This window comes from Oryx dammah, unplaced genomic scaffold (genome assembly GCF_014754425.2).
Source record: "Oryx dammah isolate SB20612 unplaced genomic scaffold, SCBI_Odam_1.1 HiC_scaffold_18, whole genome shotgun sequence".
In the NCBI taxonomy this organism is placed as follows: domain Eukaryota; kingdom Metazoa; phylum Chordata; class Mammalia; order Artiodactyla; family Bovidae; genus Oryx; species Oryx dammah.
Window position 1 is genome coordinate 112,040,417 of NW_024070202.1, and position 15,267 is coordinate 112,055,683.

The window sequence follows — 15,267 nt, forward strand, 5'->3', positions numbered from 1 at the left end:
TTCAGGTGTCCACCATGATGGGCACAGTTATCTGACTCTGAAGGCCATTCTGCAGTCAATGTCTAGGGTTCTCCAGGCTGCTGCCCACACCCTGGGGCTATAGGCTGGGGGCAGCAGTGGGTGAGATGGGGACACAGGCTGTGTGGTTTTTGAGGAGAGAGCTGGCTGCCTTTTCTGTAGCAGGTTGATGAGTTTTCAAGCAGCAGATTTTGTAGTTTCCACGAGAGGTCCATCCTGAAGTGGCAACTCACAGGTTCACAGGTAATCTGGGTGTGGCTGGATAGACAACAACATTAATTAAGTCATACCATCACAGAAGGGGGTATAGCTCAGGGGTAGAGCATTTGACTGCAGATCAAGAGGTCCCCAGTTCAAATCTGGGTGCCCCCTACTTATTCTTAACTTTTCCCTTTTGGTACAGCATTTCAACTTCTTCCTTATTAGACGTCAATGTAAAGTTTTTTGTTTTTGTTTCTTTTAGAACCAGAAAATTGTGAAGCTTTACTATGATAGTTGGCAGTTCTTGACTTTGAGTATAAGTTAGAATCCCTTGAAGAGTCTATAAAAGTACCATTTCCCAGGCCCCACCCCAGACCAGTTAAATCGGTGTATTTGAGGTGGAGCCCAGGTATGGTAAACTCTCCCCAAAGCTCCTAGTCTGCAGCTAAGTTGAAACCACCTTTAGCAGAGATTTCAGAAGCCTTCTCAGAGTGATTCCCTTATCCAGCTCTGTCTGTTACTGAGTCCAAGTAAATCCAAGAGACAAGGTATTGAGGCAAGGAATATTTTATTTGGAAAGCCAGCTGACCGAGAAGATGGCAGACTAATGTCTCAGAGTAACTGTCTTGTTAGGGTCTGGATACCAAGTTCTTTTACAGAGTCAGAGGGAGAGAAGCAATGAGGCACTAAAGTCAAAAGGCAGAATAAAGAGAGAGAAGCAGTGGAGAAGTAAAGTGAAAGGGTCTTCAGCCTTTCAGTCTTCAAAAACATCTCTGGGAATGGCCAGCCTTTGGAGGGGTGCATTAATCTCTTCTTTTTCTTGTGAGTATTCACAAGGTGGTCAGGGTCAGATGATCACTCTAGGAGCTGAGCAAAGGCACTTTAGTTTACAATCAGGCAGAGGGACACGGTTCTCTGAGGCAGGCTATTATGTATGATTGCAGGTGCTGCTAGTGATAAAGACCCCACCAATGCAGGAGACAGAAAAGGTTCGATTCCTGGGTTGGGAAGCTCCCCTGGAGGAGGTCATGGTAATCCACTCCAGTATTCTTGCCTGGAGAATCCCACAGACAGAAGAGCCTGGGGAGCTACAGTTCATAGGGTCACAGAGTCGGACGTGACTGAAGTCCTAACACACACAAGCACACACACACACACATAATAACAAAAGCAACCAAAAACAAGCCAAAGAAACAGTTTCCAACATGGAGTCAGAACTGGCTTCTTCCCTGCCCAGCATCTTGTGTTCTGGCGTTCCTGCATTCGGAAGGGTATCATTTGTCACCTGACCTTACAGTCATCCTCCAGGAACAATTGCTGTTTCAGCATTTCTTGGTCTCCTTAATTTTTCCCTGTCTCAGTCCAGTCATTCTCTGTGGGACGAGGTGGAACTAATCTATTTCCAAGCCAAACCACCAGGACCCGTGGCTCTCAGGGAGTGAGCCCTCCCTGAGAGGGGCTCAGAGAGTGCACAGAGGATGAAAAATCCACATGTGAAAGTGTAAGTTTGGGTCATGTAATTATTAAAGACAATTCTATGTCTCGTTCAAGCTTTACAAGTTAAACTTCTGCAGAAGGAAATTATATCAACTGTCTCAAAACTAAAGAACTCCATGACTTTCTGGCTTGGAGAACAAACGTTTTGGTTGATGATCTGAGAATTCATTGTAGGTTCAGAGCTTAGCATGTAATTCAGAAGTACAGTTCATGGGAATTTTATCATTTGAATTTATTATCCCTGACACTAACCATCTTTTATGACCTTTCTTACAACTACCTGAAATACATTTCATGATGTTTCAGGTTATATAAACAGCAGAAGTCTATATGGGCTAAAAATAGTCTCTCATAATAAAACTGTTTGCAAGAAAGTCTTAATCTCTTTCTATTGAGAAACAGCCATTTAAGACAGAACATGGCCAACTCTAGTTTTCCTTGAGACTTTGTCTAACTTGATAAGTTGGCAAATAGCTCTTTGTCTAACTTCCTGTGTTGTAACTATTCTGTTCAACAGGAGTTATCTTATCAACACATGCATACGTACCTGTAAAAACAAAACTTCTTTAATTTTCAGGGCTGTGCTTTAATTCCTCTTTCATTAAAACTCATTGATTTTGTTAACAAGAGACTTGAATTTTTAAATTAGTATTTTTTTCCTTAGGGAGGTGGCGATTGTTATTCCAGGTTCATAAGCACTTGGACTTTTGGCTTAGAATCTGGTTGCTGGTCCCTTTCCTGTCCCTGCCCTCCCTGGATGCCTCCTGATAGTGAAGGTTATCTCACTGATGGCAACCTCTGTCTTGCCTCCTCTTTGCTCCTTTTGGTCCTGCAACCTGACCCATTAGCCCTGAAATCAGTCTGGAGCCCCATTGACCGAGGTGATCCCTTCCTTCTTAACCTTTCCCATAATGTAACGGTCTGTGTGCTCAGTCGTGTCCGACTCTGTCTGTGGCCTCTTGGACTGTAGCCTGTCAGGCTCTTTTGCCCACGGAATCTTCCAGGCAAGAATACTGGAGCGAATTGCCATTACTTCCTTTTGACCCAGGGATTGAACCCAAGTCTCCTGAGTCTCCTGCATTGGCAGGAGGATTTTTCTTTTTAACCACCAGGCCATCAGAGTCTGGCAGGACTGAGCATGCAGGCTCTGCGTGGGAGGCAGTTGCATCCGCCTGTCTCTTGCCCTTCAGGAGGCTCCCTAGGGCCCACCCCACCCCCAGCTGTCTCCCTCTGGCTGGGGGGAGGCCTTGTCAGTTGTGTATGTAATTTCATCACTTAGCTGGGGCCTGGCCCTTCCTTGAATACCTTGCTCCAAGAATGAATATAAAAACCTTTCTCTGCCTTTAAAAACACTGCGATCCACATTTCGATTTATAGTAAGTCCCCTACATACAAATGAGTTCCGTTCAGAGAGCGTGTTCATCCAATTTGTTCCTGAGTCCAGCTAAGTTAGCCTGGGTACCCAACTAACGCAATCGACTATCTAGTGGTACATTGTAATAGGCTTATAATACTTTTCACACATGTAATCTGTACATAAAAAACAAACAAGAAATGAAACACTTTAATTTTATAGTACAGTACCTTGAAAAGTACAGTAGGGCACTACAGCAGCTGGTATTCCGGAGCTGGCATGCATGTTCTCATCTTTGAAAGTTCAAAACTTGAAGGTTTGTATGTAGAGGACTTGCTGTATTGCAAGGCTCAACTAGCCTCAGAGTTGAGCTTTCCTCTAATTATTCTCAGACACTTACATGGGAATGGACGCAGGAGCTCTGTTTCCTGACCAAGGATTGGACTCGAACCTGAACCTGTGTCTCCTGCATTGGGAGTGTGGAGTCAACCACTGGACCACCAGGGAAGTCCCCACAGTAGCTTTTTAAAAAGCCCAAATGGACTTACAGCATACATGCATTTGTCATGCAATTTGGTTTTTTTCACTTAATGGTATTGTTAAGCATCTTTCCATGACACACTCTGGACCAGTTTTATCTTTTCTTGTTGCATCATATTCCTATGACTGCACCATAATGTTTATAGCCAGTCTCCCTGTCAATGAATATTGAGGTGGTTTCCAGTTCACTGCTACTACAGAAAAAGGTTGTCGTGGGTCTCTACCACTCACTGTGCATTCATGAGTATTTCTGAAGGGTATATTCCTACAAGTGGCACTCTTTTAGAGTATCATTTTTCCTAAGAAACATTTATTTTTTTTACAATGGCAACATGCTCAATATAGAAAAGTTGAAAGAGAAAAAACACAAAAAGTTGAAATCACCTATAATTCTTCTCAGACACACTTTTGTAACTGCCTTTTCACTTGATGATCTTTCATAAAGATTATTCTATGTCTTTAAATAACTCTTGGGCATAGGCTGTGAACTTCTTTCAAGTGGGAGAAGACAATGTCTCCATGTCACAGTTACACTGTCATCCCAGCATGCCTGACACACAGTAGATGCTCAGTGACTGTTAGCACCCAAGAGGATTATCTGGATGATTTGAAATGTTTCCCAACCTGTAAAGGTCAACCAGGCTACCAGGGGGCCCCCAGCCAGATGTACATGGAAGTGATGGGGAAACAAAGGCTGATCCCTGGCAGCTAGGAGGCCAGGGTTCAAAAAAGCAGAGCTGACTGGACGTCTCAACCAGCAAGATGGAATACTGGTATGTCAACCCAGTAAAAGGCGTTAAGTATACCACTCCACCAGGTCAGGGGGTATAGCTCAGGGGTAGAGCATTTGACTGCAGATCAAGAGGTCCCTGGTTCAAATCCAGGTGCCCCCTCCTTTTTCTCCTTTTCAATCCCAAAGTGGGTCTGACATTACCTGTCCGCATCCCCCTTCCCCAGATCAGGACATCTGGAGAAGAAAGACAAAGCCGTTCGAACCCTTTGATTCACAACTCCTGGGAAAATACAGACCAGATATGAATTTAAAGGTGCTCCTTCACGTGACTTGTATGAAAATGGAAGTGTACAAGGCACAGATCCCTGCCTCCTCCAGCTCTTCTGGCTCTGCCTCAGCTCCAGCCAGAGATTTCAACCTTCCACAGGTCTGCACGTTCTCTATAGAGGGGGCTGGTGTGTCTCCATCACACCCCACGTGGGTTATGACACAGAAGTAGCTGAACTGACAGAAGCCTCTGTATTAGCTTCCTGAGCCCCCCATGCTGGGCTGCAGGTCAGAGGTCCTGGACTGAGTGTCTATGTCCCCAGGTCCTAAAGCTCCCACTGGGTCTGCTCTGACTCACAGACCCAGACAGAGCAGGGCCCACGGAAGAACAGGATCAGCCGATCCTTCTCGGCTGTGGGATTAAAGCCAAGGAGTGAAGGGGTGGCGGAAGGACTTGCCTGACCCTCCTTGCCTCTTTTCTCTCTCTCCTCTGTGCCGCATCATCGGCTCTGGCCAGGGAAAGGAAGCAGGGATCACAATAAGAACAGGCAAGACACAGCTGTCCTTAAAAGCTCATCTCTTTGTTCTGGCCAAACGGAGACCCCTGGCCTCTGTGACTGTAGCCAGCACTCCTCCAGACACTGAGATGCCCTGTGCCTAGTGAGCCCAGGAGCCCTGCTCGATTGCACCCTGAAGGCATCCCTGCTTGTCATCCCCTTCTGCACCATCCTCTGTCCCCGGCCAGCCATCCAAGGCCAAGCCATCAGTAGAAGTCCATGGCTGTGTCATGGAGGGCCTCTGGACTATAAACTAGGGCCACAGTGCCCCAGCTGGGCTGCCCGTCACACACAGGCCTCTAAGGCAGGAAAGTAGGATGTGCTTTCATGGACATGAAGTTCAAGGCTCCAGGTCAGACTTCCTGAATCAGAAGGGTTGGCCATGAAATCAAAGGACTCCATTTTTAAAAAATATTATTTATTTATGGCTATGCTGGGTCTGTGTTGCTGCACGGGCTTTCTCTAGTTGTGGCAAGTGGGGACTACCCTCTAATTTCAGTGTGTGGGCTTCTCATTGCGGGGGCTTCTCTTGTTGCAGAGGATGGGCTCCAGGGCATGTGGGCTTCAGTAGTTGACACACTGGGGCTTAGTTGCTCTGCAGCATGTGGAATCTTCCTGGTCCAGGGATCAAACCCGGGTCCCCTGCGATGGCAGGTGGATTCTTAACCACTGGACCACCAGGGAAGTCCTCTGTATTTTTAAATATAAACTTTTTGGCAAGATCATTTCTTTTGAATTTTTAAAAAAATTTATTTGGCTGCACCAGGTCATAGCTGTGCCATGTGGGATCTAGTTCCCCGACTAGGAATTGAACTTGGGCCCCCTGCCTTGGGAACACAAAGTCTTAGCCATTGGACCAGCAGGAAAGTCTCCAAAGATTCTATTTTTAACAAACTCTGGAGAAGATCTCCAAAGAAAGGGAGAATTGGGAATCACCAATTTAGTTTTGTGTTCCATATTATAGGCTCAAAAAGAGGCCATAATTAAGAGACATGCCTGTGCACACACGCCTGATTAATAATAGGGTTGGGACCAGATCCACACGGCTGGTTCTCAGGCTCTTCCTGCCCCCAACACCCCGGGGCAGGGCACAACCTTGCCCACTGCCTTCATCTGCTGCCCATTCTTGTGGTCGAGCCCTGACGGGGTGGGGTGAGACAGACCTTCCCCAGAGATGACCTGAAAGGTTTCCAGTTGATGTGTGAATGCACGCGTGCGCACGCGCGTGCGTGTGTGTATGTTCAGTTGTTCAGTCATGTCTGACTCTTTGCGACCCTGTGGGCTGTAGCCTGGCAGGCTCCTCTATCCATGGGATTTCCCAGGCAAGAATACTGAAGTGGGTTGTCATGCCCTCCTCCAGGGGATCTTCCCGACCCAGGAATCAAACCTGTGTCTCTTACGTCTCCTGCGTTCCAGGTGGATTCTTTACCACTGAGTCACCTGGGAAGCCCTCCACCTGATGTCTGGTACTAAATGAAATAAGCTTGCAGGGGCCTGAAAATCCAACCCTTTAAACCTACAGTCAGAGGACCCTCCCCTGAGCCAGGAGCCCACTCCTGACCCTTTCTTATGTGACACTGTTTCATGATTGTGGCCTCCCCAGGGAGGGTCCTCCAGTCTCCCAGTCATTGTATTTTAAGTTTGTACTTTTTAATCTGTTACAATATTGTTTGTTTTATGTTTTGCTTTTCTGGCCTAGAGGTATGTGGGATCTTCGCCCCCCAATCAGAGACTGAATCTGCTCCCCCTGCGTTGGAAGGCAAAGTCCCAGCCACTGGACCACCAGGGAAGTCTCTCCGCACCCCAGTCATTTCTGTTTCTCCCTGGTCAGCTCTATGGCCTGGCTGAGCCACCCTCTTCTTGCCATAAGCTCTTATTCCTCCAGGCTCCTCATCTGAGCACTCAGAAACTTCTTCTGCTAAAATAGAAGAACGTTCCAGTGATGGGCTGGCAAATAATAAGACAAAAGTCCGCCTGAAGCCACGAGAAGGGGACTGACCTAGTGCAGCAGGGGTGGGTGTTGGAACCCCTCTGGCTTTGTGACAGAGGAGGACCTGTAACCATGAGATCCTGACCCCCCCTTCTCTCTTCCTAAAGTTGGGGGGACAGAGCTGTTTCAGCGGATAAAAGCAGGCTCATTAGGGGGCACCCGGATTTGAACCAGGGACCTCTTGATCTGCAGTCAAATGCTCTATCCTGAGCTATACCCTGAGCTATACCCCTTTCCTGGGGTGTGTGCTCCTCACCCTCACCAGCACATTGTCGTTCCGGTTCATCCCTAGTCTGTTCCTGGGCACCTGGCAGACGGACCTCACTGCAAACTGACCCTTCTCTGGCCATGAGCTCAGTTCTCCTGTGCTCATGGGGCCCGGACACTCCTCTGCCCTGACCTGAAGCTCCCCTCTCTCAGCACCCACCTGGGGCCTCACACCGTGCCCTCTAGAAGCACGGAGGGACTTTGGGTCTCCATGGCCATCTCCTCCTCTTCGGTGTTTCCCTCATCCGTGGCCAAGTCCAGGGCGTTGGCAGAGTCTGCAGAGACTTGGTGGACACCAGGGCAGGTATTTGGCTACAAAACCTGCAGCCTCCCCACAAGGCCCAAATGCAGCTCCAGCTTTCCGCAGGAGGTCCCAAACCAGTAGGTTGGCCCGGCTGAAGAGCTGACCCCTCTGGGGCCCTAGAGACAGGCCTCTCCTTGCCAAGCCCTGCTCTGCAGTAGGACAGACCACCCACTACCGAAGGACAGGCTCTGGCGATGTCACTGACTGATCCTTCTTAGCAGCTAAAACATTGTATGGCTGCCACCCAGGGGGTCATGGAGGACCATGGCAAAGGTGTGTTAGAAACAGGACTCATTATTCTTGTAACACGGCTAAGTTCTGGGAGGTAAAAAGAAGAAGGGGGTAGTGGGAAGAAAGAAAGTATTCCTTCTTTGCAGTCATCTCAAATTCCAGGCTGAAGGCACTGCTTGTAAAGCCATGGCTTGTAATTGGTACTGAGACTCCCTCCATCCTGCGCTGTATCCATTCTGACCCCTTCAGGACCCCGCCTCCCGCACAACCTCCTCCTGGGCTCCACCAGACAGATCTAGGCTTCAGCTCACATCTGTTGCTGTCCTTTCTCCCTCTGGTCCTCAGCTTTGATGGGATTCTCCAGGGGAAGCTATTAGCTGTGATTGTGGTGGTTCAACAGGGCGAGGTATAGGATGTCGTCATTCCTGGGATACGCTGATGTTCCCTCAAATATTAGATCTCCGAAGTTTCACAGAGGCAATAGACACCAATAATCTGGAAGATACATGGGTATTTGTCTTTCCCTAGTAAAGAGTTTCCAGGTAAACGGCTGAAGGGCGCTTTGGGGAAATCTAGGAGTAAGTTCAAATCCCACGGTTGGATATTTTGGAAGAATTCTTTACTCAAGTTTATTCAGATTTCCCTTTCAAGGGATGCCAGGCCTCTGAACTGATTCAGATCTGGGAACTGAGTGAGAGATCAGAAATCTCCTTGTGCTACAAGTCGAGAGGACGGGGGTGGGCTTCCCATCGTCAGCCCCAAGGACCTCAGGACCAGTCATGCACAGCCACGCTCTGTGTGGCACGGACCAGACAGTAACCTCCAACTTGCATCTGGAGGTGAAGAGTCACACTTCTTGAACTCTGACACCCTAGGATCCTCCCCACTGAAATCAGAGAATCCCTCCCGACTGTAAGATCTCCAGCAAGCATCCCGGTCTATAGAGAACAGCTACTAAAATGTATTTCAAAGACACAGATGCTCCACACACCCATGCATCTTCTAATAAGACTTTAGTGAAGGGAATCATTGTTTGAATGAGCAAGTCACACACGATAAATAAGTAATTCTTCTAATCTGAGAGCATGGGATATCTTTCCATTTCTTTGAATCATCTTCAATTTCCTTTGTCAATGTTTTATAGCATATGTCTTTCACCTTCTCACTCAGATTTATTCCTAGGTGTTTTTTAAATGCGATCTTTAATGGGAATTTTTTCTCTTTCTGATATTTCATTGTTTGCATAAAGAGATGCAATAATTTCTGTATGTTAATCTTGTATCCTGCTACTTTGCTGAATTTATTATCAGTTCTGGTAGTCTTTGTGTAGTCTTTAGGGTTTTCTATATAGAGTATCATGTCATCTGCATATAATAATAATTTTACTTCTTCCCATAATCTGTATTTTGATTAAGGATTTCACAGTAAGTTTTGAAAGGCTTTATTCAGACTACATGTGAACTTGGTATATGTTAATAAAATGGAATGATTTCTAATCTGCTAAAAATGATAAGGAAGGCGGTGGAAATATTACAATTCTAAATCTAAATGTACCCAATAACATAGTATCAAAACATATAAAACAAAATGGACAGAAATAAACAAAGCCTCAATCATAGGATTGAGGAGACTTTACCTTTCTCAATAACTTACAGAACAGGTAAACAATTTGGCAGTGGGGTGTGGAGGGTCCATAACAGAGCTGACAAACGTTACCTAATTGATACACACAGGTTATTTTCACAAAGATCAGGATACACGTGACAAGGGAAGGTGTGATAAGTAAAGGGGACACAAATGGACCCTGAGGTGGCCTGCAGGATTCTCAGGGGACCTTCCTGCAGGAGATCGTCCTGCAGGGGATTGGATTCCTCCAACTTGCATCTCCGGTGTCTCCTGCACTGTAGGCAGATTCCTTGCTGCTGAGCCACCGGGGAAGGGGGTGGCTAGCAATGTTTTATTTTTCCCTCGGCAGTGGATACATGGCTATCTATAAGTGTTTATTAAATACTGTATTAAATAGTACATATAAGTTTTCTATATGTATATTTCACAATGAAAATCTATTTGCTGGTACTTTCAGACTCTGATGTTGACAGTACGTGTCTATATGTCTTTTCTGGAGAAAAATTTCACAATATAACGGCTTAAACATGCATATGCATAAATTCCATGTCTAGGAATTTATGATAAAGGAAAGTAAGATGAAACAGAGACACATCTTCAACAGGACCCTTCGCAGAGCTGTGTATAGGAGTGGAATTAGAGACTGCACAGATATCCAACAAAGAAGGGCTGGCTAAATAAATGGTAGCAGCAGCCATATAGAATACTATGCAGCTACTATGAAAGGTGTCCTGAAAGGTTTTTTTTTTTAATTGGCATGAAAAAGTAATCAAGACTTCTATTGTTAAAAAGCATCATAAAACAGGAAGAAGAGTTAATTGTAAGAAAATTATACACATATTATAAATATGTATTATCTCTGAAATGACTTATTTGCTTTTTTCCAGACAATTCAGTCTTGCTTTTTAAAAAAGCAATGGTTTCAATTGTGTCACTTAAGAAATGCTTTCATCTGAAAAAAAAAAAACTGATTTGAATAAGGATTGAAATGGGTTAACGGAGACAGGTCCTGGCTGCCCAGATTTCACCTTTCTTCCTGATGGGGTTGCACAGAAGACGCAGCACCCAGGCTGCTGTCTCATCGCGCAGTGACACCTGACTCAGGATCTCTGACCTCATTTTGGTGACTCCAGTGGTTTTATTATTTGGGAGAGTTTTTGCATTTCTGCAGAACCAGATAGGTTTTTCTTACAAAGCTTCTGACCCTCACCCTCCGCTGGTCCAAGCACATCACCGCTTGGATCTTCCAGTTGCCAGAAAGTAAGAAGAGCGTGAAGACAGCTGTATCCATTTTTCAGCGAATTTCTTTTCCTAATTTAAGAGAGTAATTTATTGGAAACACCTCACAAAATTGCCACGACAATGTGAAAGGCAGGACCAAGTCCAACTCCAAGATTCTGAAATCAGCTTCGAATACTGCAGTAGCAATCTCACTGTGAGGCTGGAGTAGTCAGGGAAATGCATTTGCAGAATCCAGAACCAGCCAGTCTGGGTGCTTTGTCTCTTGCCCAAGGCTCAGATTTCTTCCAAAGAGGGATCATTTGCATGACCTAGTTAGTATCAAGGCATGCCCACTTCTTAGTTATAGAAGGTCTGAGATTCCTTACCAGACTTGATCCAAGTGGAAACTGGAATGCTATTAGGACGAGGAAATGGAGATTGAGAAGTCAGAGTACTCCCCCTCCATCCACAATGTTAGTTATTATTGAGATATTTGCATCAAGAAATGTGAAGCAGTCACTGTGTTCGCAGTATAGGAATAGTTGTTGCAACCAGACATCTGAGAGGATAGAGAAATTGGGAGACCAGTGCTTTCCTAGTCTGTACTTTTTGCTTCTGCCAAATATCCCTTTGAACTCAATACCAAGGCTCTTCCTCTTACTGTTGTGGTTTAGTTGCTAAGTCGTGTCTGACTCTCTGTCTTTAGGATTTCCCAGGCAAGAATACTGGAGTGGGTTGCCATTTCCTACTTCAGGGGATCTTTCCGACCCAGGGATCGAACCCACGTCTCTTACATTGCAGGCAGATTCTTTACCACTGAGTCACCTAGGAGGCCCTTCTCTTATTACAAAGTTCAATTTATTATTAGATGTTATTGAATGAGAAACAGAAAGTCTAAGCCACCACAGACATTCAGATGGGAGATGTCAAAGTTAATGTGTGTGTTTGTGTGTGTGTGCGTGCGTGCATGGGTGTGCCTGTGTATGAATGAGTTAAATATTTTTAAAAAATATTTAATTTAAAATATTTAATAAAATAAAATAAAAATACTTAATAAAATATTTAATTTAATTTAAAATATTTGGGATTACTACGAATATAAAAACACATGTACATAGATGTAGAACTTGGCAACTAATAACCACTGGCTCTACACAACTACTCAGGGAGACCGTGTTTGTGTCAAAGTGTTTTAACATCCTAACCATTACCTGAAGAACAGAAAACACTCCCAATAGAAGCTAAGGTGAGGGCAAGATGCAGCAACTTGTGTTTCAAGTGTGAGGAGTTGTCCTGAGAGTCTCTGAAACTTTGTGGGAGTGGCCGTCACTGAAGTGGCAATTGGTACCAGAAACGGGGAAAACAATGAACCCAACTAGGATTGTAATTTGGCAACTGTGCCTTCATTTTCCAGCAGTCTCTGTCATTGAGCAGCACGAGCTGAGTTTTTCAGTGCAGTCATTGGGAAGACTGCCCATCTCCACCTGAGTCAGAGAAGAGGATGCAGACATTTGAGCTTTCCACCATATGTCTTCGAGCTTCCCAAAGCCTTCGGACTCGGCCCTTCACACCGTTCTCAGAACAACAGCTGGTCTTTAAAAGTTTTGTCCAAGAAGAAGTGATACTCTAAACCTTCAACCGCAACCACAGACACTGAGCAATCAGAATGGAGGCCAGTTATAAATAGCCATTAAGTGCCTTCCGGATGAATAACCAGCCTCGAATCCAGAAGAGCTGCATCTGTGTGATCAGCTACTTTGCCACTGAAGCCCTGGGCTCCTGGTTTCTTGGCCCTGAAGAATCAAAGGATTTCCACTTTCTTCAATCCCAATTAGGACAGAAAACCAGTCCTACATCTGCCCTATTTTTCTTTAAAGTCTTCTGTCTGCAACCCACTCCAACTGTTGCATTACCCTAGGCACAGCATTACGGAAAGTGAGACTGGTAAGACAAGCATTGTCTGATGTTGGAGAGTTCATGGCACCGAAGGAAGGCGGGAGACACGGGTTCATGAACCAGGGAAGGTCCAAGGGAAGGAACCCAGCCTGCTTGCTGGGCAAGTCACGCTGGTTAGGGCCCTCCTGGACGGTGCTCGGGCCCTGCCAACCCTGGGATGTGTGCCACTCAGTCTATGGATATCATGTGAGTCGGAGATGCCAGGAGGACAGAGGGAGGAAATAGCCTTTGATTTTGGCTTCTGCAGCTGCTAGCAGAGCCATTTCTTCCACCAGGGCTCGTGCTCATACAATAGGGAACCCTCAAAACATGGAAAAGGGGTGAAAGGCTGGGGACAAATGGGAAAGGAAGCGCAGCATCCACCTATAAACAAGGATTCTCTGAGTCATCAATCAGATCTCTGACACAATCAGTGGCGTCTATAAGCCTGTTTCAATGCTGAACTTTAGCGAAGGGAGCTGAGTTACTACTTATGGGCAGTCACCCACCTGGCAATACTGTGCCGCTATGACCTGTCACCACTCTACCGTTGCCTGTGCCTTCCTCCCCGGTCCCACATTCTCCCACCTCTGCACACCTGGCCGTGGTCTACGCCTGCAGCCCCGCACCCTGTCTTCCCTCAGTCCTGGGCCGAAGGCACCAGCTGGACCCTTGAGGTTTGCCACCAGAGGTTGTTTAGCATCATACAGGGATATAAGTTCCAAAGGGCATCCCCGGTGGCTCAGCGGAAATCCAACTGCAATGCAGGAGCCACAGGAGACCTGGGTTCAATTCCTGGGTCAGGAAGATCCCCTGGAGGAGGGCATGAACCCCCTCCAGTATTCTTGTCTGGAGAATCCCAGGGACAGAGGAGTCTGGCGGGCTACACATAGGGTCACAAAGAGTTGGACACGACTGAATGACTTAGCATGCATACTCAAGTTCCAAAATAACTTTCTAGCCACTTAGAATCACTGGATTTTGGGGTCAAGGTTAGCAGGGGAGTGTGTCCTTCCTCAAAACAAAGCTCACATGCCCTGCATTAGTTCTACTAAGTCAGGATTTCTGGGGCTAATCTGTATTTCAAATTTTTTTAATTTTATTTTTTATTGAAATAGAGTTGTTGTACAATACATTACAGGTGTACAATGTAGTGATTCACAAATTTTAAAGTCATACTCCATTTATAGTTATTATAAAATATTGGTTATATTCCCTGTGTTGTACAATATCTCTTTGTAGCTTATTTTATAACCAAATAGTTTGTACCTCTGAATCCCCTACCCTACATTGCCCCATCCTCCTGCTACTCTGTATTTTTAATAATGTCCCTAAGTAATTCTGGTGCAGTCAAGCTGGGTAACCTGTGATTCAGTGTGTCCTCCATAATGTAAATTTTAAAGAAGAGGAACTCATGAAGAAGTGAAACACACACAGATCCTTAAGGACAGAACTACGAGGAGCCTGGTGGGCTGCAGTCCATGGGATCGCAAATAGTCGGACATGATTGAAGCGACTACACAGGTACACCATGATCTGTGTCAGAGAACACGGGGGACCTGAGGAAGCTGACACGGCCCATGGACGAGTGGTGACGATGGTGAAGGTGGTGGAAAACGCTAGATAGGGTCCTTTATCTGCATCTGCTAATAAAGCAAGCTACCAGCAGGGGGCACCCGGATTTGAACCAGGGACCTCTTGATCTGCAGTTCTACCCCTGAGCTATACCCCCTTACCTAAATGAAGGTCCTGCTTAGCTTACTTCACCTGTGTTGCCACACCAACCAGTTCCATAGTGTGCTATAAACTTTGTTCATTCCCAAGCAGACTGTGGACATTGGCGGACCCACCACAAACTGGGTAGAGACTGACTTCTGTCTGAGTTCATCTTTTTTCCGTTATCCAGAGACCCCACACTTGTCTAATCAACACTTTTCCACCCTCTAGCCACAAACCGAATCTCTTCAAAAACTGAAGTCTCATCCTCTCCCCTCACTCAGAACCTGGTGAGCACTGTAGTGGAGAAGAGAAGACTGTAAGAACTGTAGTTGTATCAGTCAGCGACGCCCACGGTAATGCTTCAACACAAATAATCCCAGGATCCTGATTCGTGCAACCATAAGCATTTATTTTCATGTTCACAGGGCAGCAGCACAGATGCCAAACGATGGCTCTCAGCTGGACTTTACCTGGTGGCCCCGCTTCAAGCTGTGGATCCGTCTGTGCTCGGTTTCTGTGAACTGGGCTCAGATTTGCTCCCTGTCTGTTCATTCCAGAGTCCCAGTTGGAGGAGTAGTAGCTAGCAGGGGAAGCTTTCTCTTGTAAATGACAAAAATGCAAAAAGTCGAGTCTGACAACGCAAGCAGATCACAAGCCTCTGCTTGTATCACATGTGCTAACATCCCATCAATTAGAACAAGTCACAGGACGAAGCCCTAAAGCAAGGGCAGGGAAACATACCTCCTTCTAATGGGAGGATCTGAAAAGCCTTGTGGCAAAGGGCACAAGACAGAATAAGTGAGCAAG

General features: G+C 45.9%; 2 non-coding genes across 2 annotated transcripts; both read left to right on the top strand.

The window, feature by feature from the left end:
- The first annotated feature begins 318 nt into the window (after positions 1-318).
- Positions 319-390, top strand: TRNAC-GCA. The gene has a single exon. It is a non-coding gene; the product is annotated as a tRNA-Cys (tRNA).
- A 4,041-nt stretch (positions 391-4,431) lies between these two features.
- TRNAC-GCA lies at positions 4,432-4,503 on the top strand. The gene has a single exon. It is a non-coding gene; the product is annotated as a tRNA-Cys (tRNA).
- The last annotated feature ends 10,764 nt before the right edge of the window (positions 4,504-15,267 follow it).